The 13,244-nt window shown below is 43.5% G+C and overlaps 1 long non-coding RNA gene across 1 annotated transcript; it reads right to left on the bottom strand.

Moving 5' to 3' along the window:
* Positions 1-8,351: 8,351 nt before the first annotated feature.
* Positions 8,352-12,329, bottom strand: LOC147101078 (uncharacterized). Its single transcript, XR_015073443.1, has 2 exons — positions 11,833-12,329; positions 8,352-10,579 (listed from the first exon to the last, which is right to left on the bottom strand). It is a non-coding gene; the product is annotated as an uncharacterized LOC147101078 (long non-coding RNA).
* Between the last annotated feature and the right edge of the window lie 915 nt (positions 12,330-13,244).

The following is a 13,244-nucleotide window of genomic DNA, read 5'->3' as shown; positions in this document are numbered from 1 at the left end:
ACATAAACAAAAACAGATAATCTGGTCATTATCACATTGCTGTTTGTGGGAGCTTGCTGTGTGCAAATTGGCTGCCGCGTTTCCTACATTACAACAGTGACTCATTGGCTATAAAGTGCTTTGGGACATCCGGTGGTCGTGAAAGATGCTGTACAAATACAAGTCTTTCTTTCTTCTTTCGTTACAGCAGTTTTCTATGCAGTGGATCATCTGAATGTGTATAAAATACCCAAAGCATAAATACCTATACTGGACCCTTACAGCTCTGTTGACACAACATATCCAGGCCTCTATGAGCTAAAATGTGCCTCCAGTATGTGCAACATCCACTGGGGAAGTAATACAGCCACGGTTTTGTTATGTATTGTGTGTTCTATTGTGTGTTCTCCTCCCACCTGTGGTGGCGCTGTCACAGGAGATAAATGGTTGGGTGTTCTCGAAGTTTAGCTCTCTTTGTTCGGAACTTGCCAGAACTTCCTTTCCTTCCAATAAAGCACTTCATGTTTGAATCTCTGAGTTCTGAGTCCTAAATTGTGTCTAGGTAGAAAGGTACCGACACAACAGGTTTCACACCGAGAAATTGAACAAACCTTTTTAAACTCTATGTTCTTTTTTATATTGTGAAGAAATAAGTTAAATTATACTAGCATCTCATGAGCGAACACAAAAGTAAACTATAATTTATTGCAAGGGGGTTGAAGTACAAGAGTAAGGAAGTCTTGCTACAATTGTACAGACCTTTGGTGAGACCACACCTGGAGTACTGTGCACAGTTTTGGTCTCCTTATCTGAGGCAGGACATACTTGCTTTAGATGCAGTACAACGACGGTTCACTAGATTGATCCCTGGGATGAGAGGGTTGTCCTATGAGGAGAGATTGAGTAGATTGGGCCTATACTCTCTGGAGTTTAGAAGAATGAGAGGTGATCTCATTGAAACATACAAGATTCTGAGGGAAATTGACAGGGTAGATGCTGAGAGGTTGTTTCCCCTGGCTGGAGAGGCTAGAACTAGGGGGCACAGTCTCAGGATAAGGGGTCGGCCAATTAAGACTGAGATAAGGAGGAATTTCTTCACTCAGAGGGTTGTGAATATTTGGAATTCTCTCTCACAAAGGGCTGTGGATGCTGAATCATTGTGTATATTCAAGGCTGAGATCGATAGATTTTTGGACTCTAGGGGAATCAAGGGATACGGAGATTGGGCGGGAAAGTAGAGTTGAGGTCAAAGATTAGCCATGATCTTATTGAATGGCGGAGCAGGCTCGAGGGGCCGTGTGGCCTACTCCTGCTCCTAATTCTTATGTTCTTATGTTCTCATTTATCTGACATTGTAAATCAAGTCATTCGTACATACAGACTTGATAAATGCTGCATGATTTGACTTTGCCAGTGAATCTGTTTTTCCCCTGTTTAAAACACTTCTAGTGATTCAGATTGTACATGTAAACCTATGAGCCACTCTCTCCATTCACATCATAGCAGGGAGTTTGCCAGAGGTCAAAGGTAATGGAATGTTACAGATGCCATGAATAGACGGAAACACCTGATTCTACTAATGACACTCTTAACATTCCTTTGACCCTCACTGGCTGTTCTAGTATCCCTCAGACTGACCATAGCATGAATAGAGTAAACAGTGCTTCGTAATGGTTCAACAGCATTATAAAGGACTGGAGTCCTTTGGCATTGTACTCGGGTGTACACTGTTGTCTATGCCTCGCCCGCTCCCATTACAGGTTGAGTCAGTCTGATTCATACTGATGGAAGGAGAACTGAAGCACACTGCTGACTGAGAATAGGTTTTCCCAACTCTGGTTGGCCGTATGCCAAGAGGCGTCATCACATGACCCTCCCACCTCCACTGGCTCCGCCTCCACGCTCCTGCCATTGGTCGCTCGTCACAACCATCGTCGTATCACATCGCCTTCCCCCGCCAGCTGGAAAGTGAACAGACTCTTCATTACCCGATGACTCCTGTCAGTCAAACAGTCTTTATTTCCCCCTCTCCAATCTTTTTGTAACTAATAAATGAAAGTGTTCAAAGAAAATGAAGAAAAAAATAATAATGCCCCAATAGTTTTTCTTCAGGGTTTGCTGGAAGCAGTGTCCAGGAGATTAATCTTCAATTCCTGGAGACTCCAGGGCCAATCCTGGAGGGTTGGCGACCCCTAGCTGAGAATGAAATGACTCCACAATGGAAGCCAACCATTACAAGAAAGAAAGAAGTTGCATTTATATATCACCTTTCACAGCCTCGGGATGTCCTGAAGCGCTTTACATCCTATGAAGTACTTTTGAAGTGTAGTCAATGTTGTAATGTAGGGAAAGGCAGCAGCCAATTTGTGTGCAGCAAGATCCCACAAACAGCAATGAGATAAATGCTCAAATATCTGTCTTGGTGCTGTTGGTTGGGGATGAATGTTGGCTGGGAGAACGTCCCTGCTCTTCTTTAAATAGGGCCATGGGATCCTTTACATCCACCTGAGCGGACAGGACCTTGGTTTAACCTCTCATTCGAAAGACGGCACCTCAAATAAATTACAATTTCAAACAGGAACATAGTCGGTGATGTATACATGCAATTTTAATTATTTTTTGTAAAAGAAAGTATTTGTGTGCATTAGTGGCGTTCTATATTCTCAACATGGGATGTACAGGAGGGCACATTGATAGCTTAGCTGTGCATATTCCGCACACCTCAGAGTGGCCAAGGGAGGGGTTGCTGCTGGATGTGGGTGTACAGGGATCATGCAGCCTCTTTTGGGGTTTTGTTGTTTTGGATCACTTTCTGGCTTAGCGCAGCGCAATTGGCGGTGTGCGCCCATTACATGTCTGGCATCAATCTTCCCCTTCCTCGACCAGGACGTGTCTTGGAGTTTGCGAGAGGTGACTTGTTTTATGGGCCCTCAGGATAAGGATCCAGACTCTAATACGATAGCAAAATACTGTGGATGCTGGAAATCCGAAATAACAACAGAAAACGCTGGAAAAACTCAGCAGGCCAGGCAACATCCGTGGAGAGAGAAACGGACTTAACATTTCAGGTCAATGACCCTTCGTCAGAACTGGGAAAAAAGCAGGAAAGGGAATAGATTTTAAAGCAAGTTGGGGGCTGGGAAAAGGGGGAGGGGATGAAAGAACAAAAGGGAAGGTCAGTGATAGGATAGAAAGCAGGAGAGATAAAGAGACATTAAGAGATATTGAAGGCCAGAGGAAGTGGTGATGGGACAGGTAAAGGAACAAAGGATGGCTCAAGATGAAGCTTTCCCCAGCCCCCAACTTGCTTTAAAATCTGTTCCTTTTCCTGCTTTTTTCCAGTTCTGACGAAGGATCATCGACCTGAAACGTTGACTCTGTTTCTCTCTCCACGGATGCTGCCCTGGCCTGCTGAGTTTTTCCAGCGTTTTCTGTTGTTATTAAGGATCCAGACTATTTGGTACTTTCACTGATGTAGGCAAAGGTGCAAAAAAACAATGTGCTCTGACTGGCACAGGTGCTTAATCCACAAATGTGAAACGGGAAGTTACAGTTTGTGCCAGAGTGCCGGAAATGCATCTTCTTGTATCTAGCGGTAAGGGCTGTGCAAGTCAGTGCACCCCAGTCTTGTAACCACGGAGACAGGCCTAACAGACAAGGGAGTGGGTCAGATGGGATGTCAATGCTGGTCCTGGCTTTTGCGGCATCCTGAATCACTGCCCAGCTTAGCTGGATTCAGAGGCACACCAACCTGACCACATCCTCTTTGGCATTTTTGTGACGGGGAAGGGTGGCATTTATGAAGCTTCTGTGGAATGATGTATGTTTGAGTTGGCCTTCATGCGTTTTATTGTAATTGGTAATTGTGAAGATTTGTTCCCAAATTTTCTTCCATTCTTCTGTTATTCAGCAGCCTAAACCACAAATGAAAGTGATTAGAAAGCAGGGAATCTGGGAGAACTTCTCTTCCATTAACACGAAGTCATCAATGAGAAAGGCAACGCTTCTTCCTAAGCAATTCCACTCATGAATGTGCAGCGCTACAAGCAGTGTATCAACGGTAATAATGAATTGAAACATTTCAGCGGCTTAAATCTTTCAGCCAGTCTCACTGTGTAGGAAAACCAGAGGCTATGGGAAAGAACCTCAAAAGAACCAGAAACAACAGGAATTAGGTGGACGAAGACAGCAGAGCCGACTGGCACGGTGTTGGAATGCATGTGTGTTAATGCAAGGAGTGTTACAAATAAGGATGATGAGCTGCAGGTGCAAGTTGCCACATGGGGTTAGGATATAGTGGCTATAACGGAGAATGGGAACTAAACATTCCTGGCTACAATGTATTCAGGAGGGATAGGGAAGGAAAAAAGACGGCAGGGGGGAGGGGGGGAGGGGTGGGGGGTGGGGCTGATGGCAGTATTGATCAAAGATAATTTTACATCTCTACAGAGGAACGATATACTAGAGGGTTCAAAGACTGAATCTATTTGGCTAGAGTTAAGGAACAGAAAAGGAGCTGTTACATTGCTGGGTTTTTAATATAAACCCCCAGATAGTGAGAAGGAGATAGAGGAGCAAATCTGTAGACAAATTTCAGAGAAATGTAAAAATAATAGAACAGTAAATAATAGGGGACTTCTATTACCCTATTATAGACTATTGACAAAAACAGAGTAAAGGGCAAGGAGGCTGACAAATTCCTAAAACATATAAAGGAGAACTTTCTTAATCAGTATGTTTCTAGCCCAACGGGAAACTGTGCTGGATCTAGTTATGGGGAATGAAGTGTGTTGCAGTGGGAGAACATCTGGGTAATAGTGATCATCATATAATTAGGTTTAAAGTAGTTATGGAAAGGGATAAAGAAAAAATCAAAGGTGAAAATACCCAACTGGAAGAGAGCCCAATTTCAGTGATTTGTGAAGGGATTTAGCACAGGTGGACTGGAAACAAAGATTGGCCAGGAAACCAGTGAATGAGCAATGGCAGTTCTTCAAGGCAGAGATAGTTCAGGTACAAACCAAACATATTCCCATTGGGAGGAAAGATGGAGCATCCAAAGCTAGAGGTCCTTGGATGACAATGAGAAATAGAGGTTAAAATAAAACAGAAAAAGGATTATGACAGATGTTCAGTACAGAATGCAATTGGCCATGTATTTGAGGAGAACTAATTTGCAGTGTTGTGGGGAAATAACTGGTGTGGGACTAAATTGAACAGCTCTTTCAAAGAGCCGGCACTGGCACGACGGGCCGAATGGCCTCCTTCTGTGCTGTACTGGGGGCGATTTTAACATTACTCGCTCAGGAGAAACCTGGCGGGTGAGCAGTTAAAATCGCCCTGTCCGAAAGCCGCCATGGTCGCCGCAACGGCAATTTTAACCTGCTCCCCTGAAGCAGGCATCAAGGACAGGCACCTGGAGCCGACAGGGTCCTTCTTTACATATGCATGTTGCGGCCCGATGACATCATTGAGACCCGACTGTAATTTTAACTCGGGCCTGAGCGGGGAATCCACCTGGAGTTAAAATCGGGGCCAAATACGATTCTATTCTAACCCTTCAGGAAGACAACTTTGTCACCACCCCACAATATAGAATAAAAGTAAGGCCTGTTTTACTGTCCTTTGAAAATGTGGTTTAACAGTGCCAGTATTGATTAGACAAGGGGAAATATATCTCCAGACTCAACTCTGAACCACACAGGTACTTTTGTTAATTTTATTTCTGCAGCTCTTTTCTAAGGGATACCTTGAGCTATTATTCTTGTGAACTAAAGACTAAAAAGTGGTCTAGTAGCAACACGTTAAATCAGAAAATATATCTTTCAAATGAATGTAACTTTTGGAGATTATATAGTCATCCCAGAACACATTGCTCAAACTCCATCTTGTTCCTCCAACTCCCTCCCCACAACTATACACACAGAAATTGCTATTCTTCAGTCACTATGAGAATCTCGCTCCTTCTCGTGAAATGATGCAGTCTTAGTCTACACTAGATTTGTTGGGAACGGTAGCATAGTGGTTATGTTATTGGACTAGTAATCCAGAGGCCTGGACTAATGAGATACAAATTCAAATCCCACTATGGCAGCTGGGGAATTTAAATTCAGTTAATTAAATAAATCTGGAATAAGAAGCTAGTGTAAGTCTTGGTGACCACGAACCTACTGGATTGTTGTGAAAACCCATCTGGTTCACTAATGCCCTTTAGTGGAAGGAAATCTGCTGTCCTTACCTGGTCTGGCCTATAAGTGACTCCAGACTCACAGCAATGTGGTTGACTCTTAACTGCCCTCTGAAACGGCCTAACAAGCCACTCAGTTTGGGCGCCTCCTTCTCAAGGGCCATTAGGGATGGGCAATAAATGTGGGCTTTGCCAGCGATGCCCACATTCTGAGAATGAATTTTTAAAAAGCTGGGTAGAATGCTGCATAGTAATTGAAACATCCCTCAGCAGATCTGAGCCGTTAGATATAATGTTGTCTGGATTTTTCTCACACCTTCTCCCGCTTCGCCACCATGAAGTTGGGCAGAAGCCGCGCTCGCGCGCATTCCACCCAAGTTATGGTGACAGAACGAGAAGAAGCCCAGAGGAATTTCCCGCCGATCGGTGAAAGGCGTTTAGCCGGGACTGTGGAGTCAGCAGTAGCTGATATATGACGGAAACAGGGAGAGCTGCATCGGATTTCATGAGGGAGTTGCTTGAGCCTCATGTCACCGAAAGGTCCACTGATGCATGGACATCTTTACAGTGAACATGCTGTTTATATATTGTTGATATAAAGGACTGAAGGGGTTAGACCAGTCACTGGAGGCTGGGATTTTTCTCACTAAGCTTCTGATATATGTTGTATATATATTATTGGCAGGAGTTTTCCACTTCATAGAATCAGCACAGTAGGAGTCCATTGGGCATTTCACACCTGTGCCAGCTCTTTGAAAGAGCCAGCCATTTAGTCTCATTTGTCCGCCTATTCCCCATAACCTTTAAAAATTTTCTTTTACAAATATTTATCTACTTCCCATTTAAAAGCTATTAAAGAGATTTATTTTTTAGAGAAAGACACATATACAATACGAAGAAATGTGACGGCTGTTTTAACTCACATTTCCTTTATAGGGAAATGGAAGATGAAAAGAATCTCGACAAAAACATCTTGTTGAAGAATGTTCCCATAATGCCAAGTACTGCAGTCCAACCAATTCAGTCATGCTCACTTGATGCAGTAACAAATTCAGCTCAAAATGTTTAGCAATTGCCTGTTTATTAAACATTGCAAACTAACTAGTACAATTAAATCTTAATCTAGCAGACATCAATGCCTTACAAATAAACAGCAGCATGCTGGAATGTTCCAGGGCTACAGACATGGCAGTTCAAATATCAACTGCTTGTCTCTTTTTGAGACCTAACCCAATCCTTTTTTTAATCTTATAGCAATCAAAACAGAAGAATTGAGTAAGTCGGAGGAGGCAGTAGGGGTAAAGAATTCACATTACTATAGACCCTGGATTAAGAGTTTAATCATCCAGACTATGGTTTGTCTGATAATATAAAAGGAAAGAAAGACTTGCATTTATATAGCACCTTTATACAGCCTCAGGTTGGCTTTACAGCCAATTAGGTACTTTTTGAAGTGTTGTCACTGTTGTAATGTAGAAAATTTGCGCACAGCAAGGTCCCACAAACAGCAATGTGATGATGACCAGGTAATCTATTTTTAATGATGTTGGTTGAGGGATAAATATTGGCCAGGACACCGGGGATAACTCCCCTGCCCTTCTTCAAATATTGCCATGGGATCCTTTATGTCCACCTGAGAGAGCAGGTTTAACGTCTCATCCAGAATACGTCACCTCCGACAGTGCAGCACTCCCTCAGCACTGCACTTGAAGTGTCAGCCTAGATTTTTGTGCTCAAGTCTCTGGAGTGGGACTTGAACCCACAACCTTCTGACTCAGAGGCGAGAGTGCAGCCATTGCTGACACCGTGAGGTGCAAAGCGTTGGATAACACTGCATTAGATCCTTACATAACTGGCTGTCTACCAGCTATAGACTGGCACACAACTAGATGCCTATTTACCATTGTGCCACCAGACCATCACTAGGCTGCCAGGGACCACACACATACCCAATACTAGACCACCCAAGAAACTGAATGCATATCCAGCACCATGGAACCACTAAGCTATTAAGAAGAATGGACTCAAAATCACAGGAATGGCATGAAAATCATATTACATTTTACATTTATTCAATTTACTTGACAAACCGCTGCAATGTGAAGTATGATAAATGGAGTTCTAATTAATAGTATTATGAAGATACGCATGAATGAGGTGTTTGAGGAATGAGATGCACATGGGATAAAATGAACAAAAACATTTTATTTTTAATCTTTTTAACCAATGGTACAACAGTGCAGGATCAAAAATTACACACTATGCACACCAGTGAGGGTTCACTAATTAGGACCGCTTCACCCTTTGTAAAACCTGTCTCATGCTTCACCAACATTGGCTCCGGTAAAGGAACAGGTCCACCAAATGCAAATGCACTAAACTTATTCAACATTTCAGTGGCCGAATCTTAGCTCAATTAGGATGGCTTTGGATTGAGAGACCCATGTAGGGGGTGGTGTGGGGTGGCGTGTGCGCCCAGTCAGTTATGCCTCTGACTGTTTATGAGCGGTTCGAATCGCTCCCACGCCCCTGGGTTCTAGACACCGGACTTAGGTACAGGCGGCGATACAGAAAAGACTCGAGTAGACAGGTGGTTCGGATGTGAGAAAAACCAAGATTTTTATTGAAATAGAAATTAACAATCTTATGAAAAGTTACTAGTATAAAATTACAGGCAAATACAAAATAACTATACTTATACAGGGAATGGGGAACACACGGCACATCGAGGGAAAACGACTATCTTAACAATCCCCTTATCCTTATCCCACCCCCATACCTAACCAGATTAAGCTATGAGGGGCCAGAATTCATGCTCACCAATCAAAAGATCTGCTGAATTCAAAACAGCGGTGGGGTTTGGGGTTCGCTCCTTGTGCTCTCTGGAGCCTGCCAGCGTCACGTGGTCTCGGGGTGTTGCAAGGGCGTCGTCCAGGTACAAGTACCCCAAAGTTAAAGTCTCTGCTTGGGTACTTTACCTCGCAGCGATGATGGTTCCTCTTCCTCGGCCGGCAGTTGGAGTTTGCATGAAGATAGTCGACGGTGAGCTGGATTGAAGGCCCGATTATTCGAAGCTTTTCTTCAATCGTCTTCCCATTCGTTTTCCTCACCACCTCGCCTCATCGCGTCCCGCCTCGTCTGGCCTGGTTTGTCCGTGTCCGCCTGGTGCAATGCCGGGCGTTTCTGATGGAATGGGAAAAGCACGGGCAGTGGCCGGGCAGTAAGCATGGGACGGGGGAAGAGCAGTAGCCACGAGGACGAGGGGCCGGAGCAGGAGCCAGGAGCAAGGGCAGAGAGCAGAGAGAGAAGGTTGCCAGTGGGCCTACAATTATACTCCTTTGGATGGCCCTTATCTGTGCGCCAAATCAGGTTAGTTCATTGTCCCAATCTTGGTGGGCTAGTTTAAATAATTGTAGCAATCTAAACTAACCATTTTTAGATGGCCGGTAATCGCACCTACTGGCCCGATTCCTGAGTTGCTTTTGTTATTAATACATCTTAATCGGCCTGCCCAGCTTCGATGGCTTCCTAAGCTGTTTCCGATTATTTATGCAAACAACTTGATGGCCTTAAGTATAGGCCTCACTGGTTTTGATCTGTCTCCGATTTGACTTAATGCATAATTCAAAGTCCTGTCTGCTTTCAAAATACAAAGATCTCTCTTCACAGAAACTGCAGCTTGGGTTTCGAGTTCCCAAAAAGCTGCTCGTGCCACAGAGTCCAAGCTTTTTAAAAAAATCTTGCAGGCTTTTGGCCATGAGGTGCGGACGCCATCTTTGGGTACCCTTTTCATTAAAATGTCCATGCAGGGTCCCTTTTATTATTAATAACCTTTGGGGAAATGTAGAAATTTTGCGAATCTTACACCCAGCCCTTTAAATTTGACATTATCCGGTGGCTCTCTTTGCTTTCCGTCTTTTTCAGTCAATAGTGCACCAACCCACTGTGGCACACATGAAATAAAGCTATTTCTTTCAAGAAAAACACCTTTGCCAATTATTTCAGCTTTTCAAAGATGGCAGCAAAATCTTAAAAGTGGTGTTATTCCTTTTGCAATCATCAATTGGACAACGGTGCCCTGAGGTTGAAGTGGGGATGGAGTGAAGTCACAGCACAGCCCACAGGTATCTGCCAGACTTCCAAGCAGCGTTCTTCTGAAGATGTCCGTATGATGGTCAAGTGGCCTGTTTTACCCTCCGTCCGATTTTCTTTAAAAGAATGCAAATACGGGTTGGCGATTCAATCGTCTGTTTTCTGCTACCGCCAAATATGAATTTCACCTCTGGTCTGTCTTTTCGTTCACCACAGAGTAAGACCTCAACCTTAACAAGTACCATCTGGGCATGCCTCATTCTCTATCTACTCCTGCCCGCATTGGCAGTCACTGCAGACACGTCAATCAGTCAAAGTGGGCTAGAAGAAGGAACACAAGGAGGTGGGAGGAAAGCATTAAGAAAATGAGGTGGGGGAATTAAAAATAGACATCTTTCCCAAAGCAAACTGAAGGAATTAACTGGAGTTGAGGTCTTGAATGATTATGACATTGACAGATCGGGGCTGATTGGTTTGATGAACTTATTTCATTAATATGACCTAAGGAAAATAACCAGGATAAACAAGTTACAGAAATCCAAAGAGGACAATACAAATTTCATTTCTCCTAGATTTCTATGATATCTAAAGGTGTGCTATTGTGACTCCTGGATGTTAAACATTTTTTAACCACATGGTCTGTAATGAAAACATTCTTATGACTGCATCCATGGCTGAAATCGTCCTTTCAAACGCTTCACCGAGATAAGGCAGTCATTGTTGGCCTTTCCTCACAGTGCACAATGGATTGTGTGCCATGCATCAGGAGGCAGAGTTTATAACATTACAGAAAAAAAAACCTGCAGAAACAAGCAATAAATTGTTTTTAAAGTAAAATGGATAAGTAGCTGAGTCAAAACCAAGTGAGGACATCTGACTCTCCTCCTGATTTCTGTGCATCGCAATATGAAATATTACTGACTGACTGAGCTGTATTTTGCCAATCCTGAACATGCCGCTGTCCCAGAAACAAAACCCATCATAAAACCAAGAGGGATAACCACTACTTTAACAGAATCAAAGCTTTTATTTTTACACCATTGAAAAGATATAACTACATTTTTACTGGAAAGAGGGGCCAACTTGCAAAATTCGGTCACAGCTTTTATGTCGAACTATAATAAATTGCTTTTTAATCTTCATTTTATTCTTAAAGTGAGGATTTACAAAAAAAAACTATTCTCACGACGGGCAGGGCCATGGGGAAAGGGCATGGGAGCGAGACTAATTGGATAGCTCTTACAAAGAGCCGGCACAGTCACGATGGGCCAAACGGCCTCCTTCTGTGCTGTATGATTCTACAACTGACTCTGGCCAGCTTCCTGTGATAGCTCTGACAAACTATGGTAGCCACAAGTTGCAGCTTATCTCACTGCTGAATAGCTCACAGACGGAATGGAATCGCGCTCACTTTTACAGTGAATTACAGTTTGGGAAACAGGTATGGCTGGAGCTTGAGCAGTCAGTCCGTGTGTACAGACAAAGGCCCTACAGTTTGCGATCTGCCTGCACCTTGGCAACTGAGCTCGGGCACCATGAGATTCTACAGGCCTTCCCGCAGACATGGCACTAACCTAGTTTGTTTGTTCCTTGGGATTACGTTTCCTCTGGAGTGCTGTTTTTTTTTTAAGTGTACTGGTTTATGCAGTTACGGTAAAGTCCAGTCTGTGCTATTTTAACACGGGTGTTAACGTCTTCAATATAAACCGCTTAACAACTGCATTAAAATAGTGCAGACAGGAATTTAATGGCCCAGAAATTGGTGTCGGGGGCTTCCCGCGGGTGCAAGCCCCCGACCTACACTTACATAGCGCGCCGACAGTTGAAGCCTGGCCCTGCGTGGATTTCCTGTCAGTGGCCCGGTTCAGCTCCCGGCGCGCTGTGCTTGCGTGATCCAGCGGCGTAGTTAGTTCGATGAGCCAGCTGGGATCACGTGAGCACTGGGCAACCAATCGGAGGTTGCAAAAGTTCATTCATGAGTTTGACAGTAAGAACTGACAAACTCATGAAAACTCCGGGCGCCCAAAACAGTACTTAAACTGCAAATAAAAGTTAAAAAAACATCCCACTAATTAAATGAACTATTAATAACTGTAAAAAAACTAATTTAAACAATTAATCAAATTTTTGAAAAAAATAATTTTTTTAAAAATCGGGTCTAAAAATACTCTTACCTTACTGTAAAGTCTTTAAAAATAATAACCTGTGGAAAAAAATTTCTAACTTTAATTAATAGACCACTTACCTTTTAAAACTAAGTACTTACGTCTGCTTTTTTCTCGTGAAAAACTGGAGGCCTTATCGCACGGGCAACCCTGTAAAAAAAAAGGAATTTCAGCGCACATGCGCAGACTCCTGCGCGCACGCGTTCGACCTCTGAACCCCTTGGTTTAGAGGAAAGGAAATGCCGGTTTTCCACGCATGCGCTGTGCATGCGTTGAAAACCGGCACTTCCATCGGGCCCACGCGTGAGTACACGGTGCTTACTCACGCGTTGGGACCCGAATTACTGGGCCAATGTAAATGTGTGAAGCTGTGCACTAAAAATAGCAGGCAGAGGAATTAAACCCATCAGGTGATGTAACACGCAGGCATTTGATCATTTGTTTGCTACCTTGAAGGACACTTAAATTTTCATGTTTCTGCTCTGCGGTTTATGTTTGATTTAAAACTTGCTCTTTGTAGTGTGCCTTTTCTAACATAACCAATAAGGAGACACTGAGTGTCATCAACCAAATGCCAAACAAAAGTTCCTCCTTTTTAGAGGGGCACAACTAATAAAGAACTTAACCATAAAAAAGGAAACTTATAATCGTCAATAATAATAATGTTAGCAGTGTCCACTCGATACTCCAGTCCCTGTGGTGCCCACTGCTCATGTAAGGAACACAAAGTGATGCTGATCCTTGTTTGCAAATCCCTCCATGGCCTCGCCCCTCCTTATCTCTGTAACCTCCTCCAGCCCCACAACCCCCCCCCCCCGCCG

This window comes from Somniosus microcephalus, chromosome 24 (genome assembly GCF_052327205.1).
Source record: "Somniosus microcephalus isolate GS21.2 chromosome 24, FLI_Smic_1.0, whole genome shotgun sequence".
Taxonomy (NCBI): Eukaryota; Metazoa; Chordata; class Chondrichthyes; order Squaliformes; family Somniosidae; genus Somniosus; species Somniosus microcephalus.
Note: the sequence above shows the minus strand (reverse complement) of the source record. Positions and strands in the feature narration are given on the sequence as shown.